This window comes from Garra rufa, chromosome 12 (genome assembly GCF_049309525.1).
Source record: "Garra rufa chromosome 12, GarRuf1.0, whole genome shotgun sequence".
Classification (NCBI taxonomy): domain Eukaryota; kingdom Metazoa; phylum Chordata; class Actinopteri; order Cypriniformes; family Cyprinidae; genus Garra; species Garra rufa.
Genome location: NC_133372.1, coordinates 43346289 through 43352894, shown reverse-complemented (window position 1 = coordinate 43352894; position 6606 = coordinate 43346289).

Below are 6606 nucleotides of genomic sequence, written 5' to 3'. Positions count from 1 at the left end.
ATATATATATATATATATATATATATATATATATATATATATATAGTTTTAATATATGCAAATATTTAGAATAAATTAAATGTTTAATACAGTTACTAAATAACATTTTTTTCAACAGAACCATAAAATAAAAAACAAATACATAAAATACCTATATACAATAAGATACATATAAACATAAAAATATTATAAATAAATAACTAAATAAAATGAGCATGACCTCTATATATAGACAAATATAATAAATAAACTAAATGTATAATAAAATGACAATATTTAGTGATAATAAACCAACTAAATAAAAGAAATACATAAAATATACATGATCTCTTCATTTTATCTGTATTTACATAAATCATGTTTTTATGTTATCATGTTTTATATTGTTTTATATTAGCTGTATTTTTACTTAATCAAAGTAACTCAACTGCAGTTTGACTGAGATTAATTGAAATGCACAATAAAAAAAACGTGATTTTTGAAAAGTATCTGTTTTTGCAAATGAACTCTTCATATGATAAACATAAAACATAATTTGACTCACAAGAGTCATTTGTTAGTGGATTTGACCAGTACATTTTGATGCACATTTGCATAAAGTGAATGTACATAAAAATAAAAGCCGAGTCCACTGCAATTGCAAACTGTAGCTGCCTTTTAATAAAGCTCTGCAACGTGCTATTATGATAATAGCTACATTTGTTTTTGCTGCGCTTAGCACTAAAGTAATAACTATTTTCAATGTGGCACAACCCATTAATGCGGCTACAATCGTACCATCACTACAATTACTGCTCTATTCATTATCGCTCAATGCGTTTGGATGCTTTGGTCCGTATCTGTTTCTGCTAGCGTTAGCTGTGCTTATCAGCGTATGTCGCTGTACTTGTAGCTGTCAGTCTGAAGGTAAAGAGCTGCAAGGAAGCCCAGGCCTGTTTGATTAGATGCGTTTGAAGGGTGTTGTGAAGAAAAAGGCTGGCGCTGCGTAAGACAGCAGTGAGAGGAGGAAGAGATGTGCACTTTCCATCCAATGTGTCAGCAGTATGTTTGAAATGCATTAGCGCTAATAGCTGTGCCATTAGAGGAGAGGAGAGAGGAGAGGAGAGGCGCTCTGTGCTGAGAGACACACTGCCGTCTTCCAGGCCATTTGCCATAATCATCATTCTGTAATCAATCAAGCCTTTCATCAGAAAACAAGAAGCTTGCATTATTTTCAAGCAGTTCTTCTTTCGACATTGCATGTGTTTAAATGTGTTCACATTTTAGCCTCATGTTACGGGACATGAAGTCACTCAGATGTGCTGTGTTAAAGCACAAATTTGATTAGAATATGTACTGTATGTATGACACTCAATTAAAGATTTGTTGGAACTCAGCAACAATAAGTATAAAAAATCTAACTAGCTTTTTGAAATTCTGTTTAAATAAAATGTGCAAAACTTACTGCTGTGTTGCTAGGGTGTTGCCACTATATTTTCTGAGTAGTTATGGGTCTCTATGTGGTTGCTAAGATGTTTTGAGTATTTTAAATGTGTTGCTATGCAGTTGCTAAGGTGTTTTGAGTAATTTAGGTGCCACTATGTGGTTGTTAAGGAGTTTTGAGTAGTTTGAATATGTTGATATGCGGTTGCTAAGGTGTTATGAGTAGGGCTGGGCGATAAAACGATAACGATATATATCGCGATAGACAAGAGATCGATATCAATAAAAAATGTGTTCGATAAAACGTTCGATATTTTGTATTCTTCGTCGGCCGCCCAGCCCCCCTTTAACGTCCAGTTAATTTTATTTTCTATATAGCGCCAGATCACAATAGAAGTTAAGGTTATCTTTCCTACAGAACGGGTCCATGTTGTTGTATTAAACAAACTAAATAGCCTTATGTTATTTATCTTATTTACACGACAGCATGTGATTTCTGTCTCTACATGATCGCGCGTTTACAATGTCTCCTCACAGACGGGATCGCGGACTCCATTCATAAAAACGGACTTTACTATAGGGCGGAATGCCGCGGAATTCGTCGATTTTTGGACCAATAAATCAAAAGTTGGTCTGTTAATTAATTCAGATCGCGATATGGACTAGTGTCTGTGAAAACTGAAATGCAAAAAGACCGTTTCAATAAGAATCCTGCATGTTCCGTTTGCCTCTATATGTATGAATGGAGGAGACGCGTTTTATTTTCACTACACGCATACTGCACATGTGACGCTCCCGCTAATTTTTGGCCTTTGCATCTCACATGAACAGACAAACTCCAATAAATACATCTCCAAAGCTGCTGTGAGTGTCACTTTTTGTCAATTTTACCGTTTCATTAGTGAAACTAGCATCATTCATACTGTATACACACTGAAACTTCACGGCAACCTGTCAAAATAAAAGTACGGTTTAACATGTACCAGAACAATATTAGTCTTGTATTACTGTACAGCATAATGCAGGTGTTTATATGTTCACATTTAAATAATTTACATAAAACAATATATATGATAAAAAATAAAATAAAGAGTCACCACTTAATTGTTGAAAAAATACTATTATTATTAAACCTTTTTTTAACTGAATATAATTTTTCTTCTATGTATTAATTTTAACAGTAAAGCTCCGTTTATTTTTATTTTTAAAAATAAATCTGTGATTTCGCTTTCATTTGATTATCAGAAAAAATAAAACAAGAATTTCTGAAAAAAAAAAAAAAAAAAAGATTGTAAGGCCCTATTGTTCAAAATGTTGAAAGTTTTGGACTTATTTTTTCACTTAAATAAATATTTTTGTTATTACACAAAGTATAGGCTAAAGTACCGGGAAAGAAGTAATGTTGGCTACTGGCAACCAGCAATCTGTGCAGAAAAATATATAATCAGCCAAGTACTTTGCAACAACCTCTGACCTGTGGTCAAGCCGTACTTCTGGGCCATACATTAGCTTGACCATTCACTTCATTGACAATGAATGGGGTTTGAATTGAGGATTAAGAGATAATTAAGTGTATATTGTGACTTTAGACTTATGTTTACATTTTAATTATTTGAGTTTTCCATGGTTGTTGACATTTCTGTCTTAATAACTGAGGGGATTATGATCAGAGGCAGGTTAAGTTTAAAATAAAAATGCTTGAGTGTAATATATTTTTCTCCTGGTCCTTATTTTAAATGGGTCATAAAAATATCAATAATTATCGATATCGACCGATATGAAACACTGATATCGTGATATAGTTTTCAGCCATATCGCCCAGCCCTAGTTATGAGTCATTTAAAAGTATGTTGCTATGCGGTTGCTAAGGAGTTTTGAGTAGTTTGAATATGTTGCTATGCAGTTGCTAAGGTGTTCTGAGTAATTTAGGTTCCACTATGTGGTTACTAAAGAGTTTTGAGTAATTCGAATGTGTTGCTATGTAGTTGCTAAGGTGTTCTGAGTAATTTAGGTGCCACTATGCGGTTACGAAGGTGTTCTGAGTAATTTAGGTGCCACTATGTGGTTACTAAGGTGTTTTGAGTAGTTTGACTGTGTTGCTATGCAGTTGCTAAGGTGTTCTGAGTAATTTAGGTGCCACTATGTGGTTACTAAGGAGTTTTGAGTAATTTGAATGTGTTGCTACGTGATTGCTAAGGTGTTCTGAGTAATTTAGGTGCCACTATGTGGTTGCTAGGGAGTTTTGAGTAGTTTGAATGTGTTCCTGTGCAGGTGCTTTGGTATTCTGAGTGTCGCTGTGTGGTTACTATAATGGTTTGAGTACTTTGAAAGTGTTGCTATGTGGTTGCTAAGGTGTTCTGAGTAGTTTTGAGCATGTTGCGGTTACTATGGTGTTCTAAGTAGTTTAGTTGCCACTATGCTGTTGCTTTGGTTTCGAGTAGTTATAGGTATAGCTATGTGGTAACTAAGGTGGTTAAAGTAGTTTGAATGTGTTGCTATGCAGTTGCTAAGGTGTTCTGAGTTGGTTTATGTTGCTGTGTGGTTGCTATGTTGTTCTGATTATATTATTTGTCACTATGTGGTTGCTATGGTTTTGAGTAGTTTAAGCATTGTTAAGTAGTTACTAAGATGGTTTGAATCATTTGAATATGTTGCTAAGTGGTTGCTAAGGTGTTCTGAGTAGTTTTAAGTATGTTGCTGTGTGGTTGTTATGGAGTTCTAAGTAGTTTAGGTGTCACTATGTGGTTTCATATGGCTATGGGTTGTTATGCAGTTACTAAAGTGGTTTGAGTAGTTTGATTGTGTTGCTTTGCAGTTGCTTTGGCGTTCTGAGTAGTTTATGTATCACTATGCGGTTACTGATGTGGTTTGAGTAGTTCAAATGTATTACTATGCAGTTGTTAAGGTGTTCTGAATAGTTTAGGTGTCACTATATGGTTGCTATGGTTTTGAGTAGTTTAGGTGTCACTGTGTGGTTACTAAAGTGGTTTGAGTACTTTGAATGTGTTGCTATGTGGTTGCTAAGTTGTTCTGAGTAGTTTTAAGCATGTTGCGGTTGCTATGGTGTTCTGAGTAGTTTAAGTGCCATTATGTTATTGCTTTGGTTTCGATTAGTTTAGGTATAGCTACGTGGTTACTAAGGTGGTTTATGTAGTTTGAATGTGTTGCTATGCAGTTGCTGAGGTGTTCTGAGTAGTTTTAAGCATGTTGCTTTGCAGTTGTTACGGTGTTCTGAGTAATTTAGGTGTCTCTATGTGGTTGCTATGGTGTTCTAAATAGGGTTGTGCCGATAGACGATAGTATCGTGTATCGACGATAGTCAAAGATATCGCCTGTTGCTGATGCCTTTGGAGATAGTAAGACGATTATTATTATTATTAAGCGTCAAAAAGGCACCTAACTTTAGTGATGCAGCGCGGAGAGTCGGTTCTAGGATGCCTCAGAAACTTGCTGCGGTATAAACGGGCATTGAAAATGGGTAAGAGATTTATTCATCATACAGTGTACATAGATTAAGTGTAGACAGTCATTAGGATAACAGAGGTAGTAAAATGTGGTTTAGGCTGAATTAAATATGATATATGAGAATCCGTCATAGTAAACATAAACATTCACCTCAGTAACATCTGTATGCGTTAACTAGAATTACGATGCGATAAAATGGCGCTAAACATATGCATGTGAATTACACGGGCACCGTTTCTCCACAATCAATATGAACTGAACTACAACATGAACTGATGACAACAATCAGACATACAGCGGTAACATTATCGCAATATGACGGATATAGAAAGATGCATTCATTTACATTCACGCACGCACATTTACCGCTCCCTGAAGATAGCAGAGAATGAAACCGAAAGTACACTTAAACCTATCCAACAGAACTACCGTCAGCGCTCTGTACACGCACAACTTAGTCACATGCACTACCCTTACAAAACGAATAAGGAATTTATTACATATTGACGTATTTACATGTCATTAAATAAATTAGCACGATAGTATGGTGTATCGGCGATCTCACAGGCTGACGATAGGACGATATGAAAATTGTGCATATCGCCCAACACTAGTTCTAAATTGTTTTAACTATGTTGCTGTGTGGTTGCTAATGTGCTATAAGTAATTTAGGTGTTACTATGTGGTTGCTAAGTTGGTTTGAGTAGTTTGAATGTGTTGCTATGCAGTTAGCTACACTGTTTTGAGTAGTTTAAATTATGTTGCTGTGTAGTTGCTATGGTGTTCTGAGTGGCTTAATTGTGTTGCTATGCGGTTGCTACAGTGTTGCTACAGTTGCTATGGTGTTCAGAGTAGTTTATCTGTCACTATGTGGTTGCTATGGTTTTGACTTGAGTAGTTTAGGTATCACTGCAGTCGCTAAGGTGGTTTGAGTAGTTTGAATGTGTTGCTATTCAGTTGCTAAGGTGTTCTTAATAGTTTTAAGTATGTTGCTGTGCAGTTGCTATGGTGTTATAGTTTAGGTATTACTATGCAGTCACTAAGATGGTTTGAATAGTTTGAATGTGTTGCTGTGCAGTTGCTAAGGTGTTCTGAGTAGTTTTAAGTATGTTGCTGTGTGGTTTCTACGGTGTTCTGAGTATTTTTAGGTGTTTAGATGTCACTATGTGGTTGCTATGGTTTTGTGTAGTTTAAGTATTGCTGTGCAGTTACTAAGGTGATTTGAGGAGTTTAAATGTGTTGCTTTGCAGTAGGGCTTGGCGATTCTTTCGATTTTTTTAAGACGATTAAATTTTTTATTAAATCGAGGTATCGCGATTTTTTAATAAAAATATAAGATACATTGTAATTGCACCAATGGCAGAATAATTAAGAGGCCATATTGTCCGACCACATGATGGCGGGCCTAATTAACCGCTGTATTCAGAACGGAAAACAACGCGTTCTGGTAAAATAACGCGAGTCACTAAGGGGACATGATTAGCTGCTTGCTAGCAAGTTAGCTTGTTACATTACAGTACATACAATTTCACTTACCACATAAACAGAGTAGAGAGATGATTGAAGACAATGGCGAATTATTTGCATATCAGGGCTCTAGAGTGCGACCTAATTTGTCAATGGTGCGACTAAAAAGAGTCTTAGGTCGTACCGGTGCGACCAGCAGTTCAAGGGCAAAAAAAAAAACTACTGCGTACGACTATGAAAAAATACTTAAGA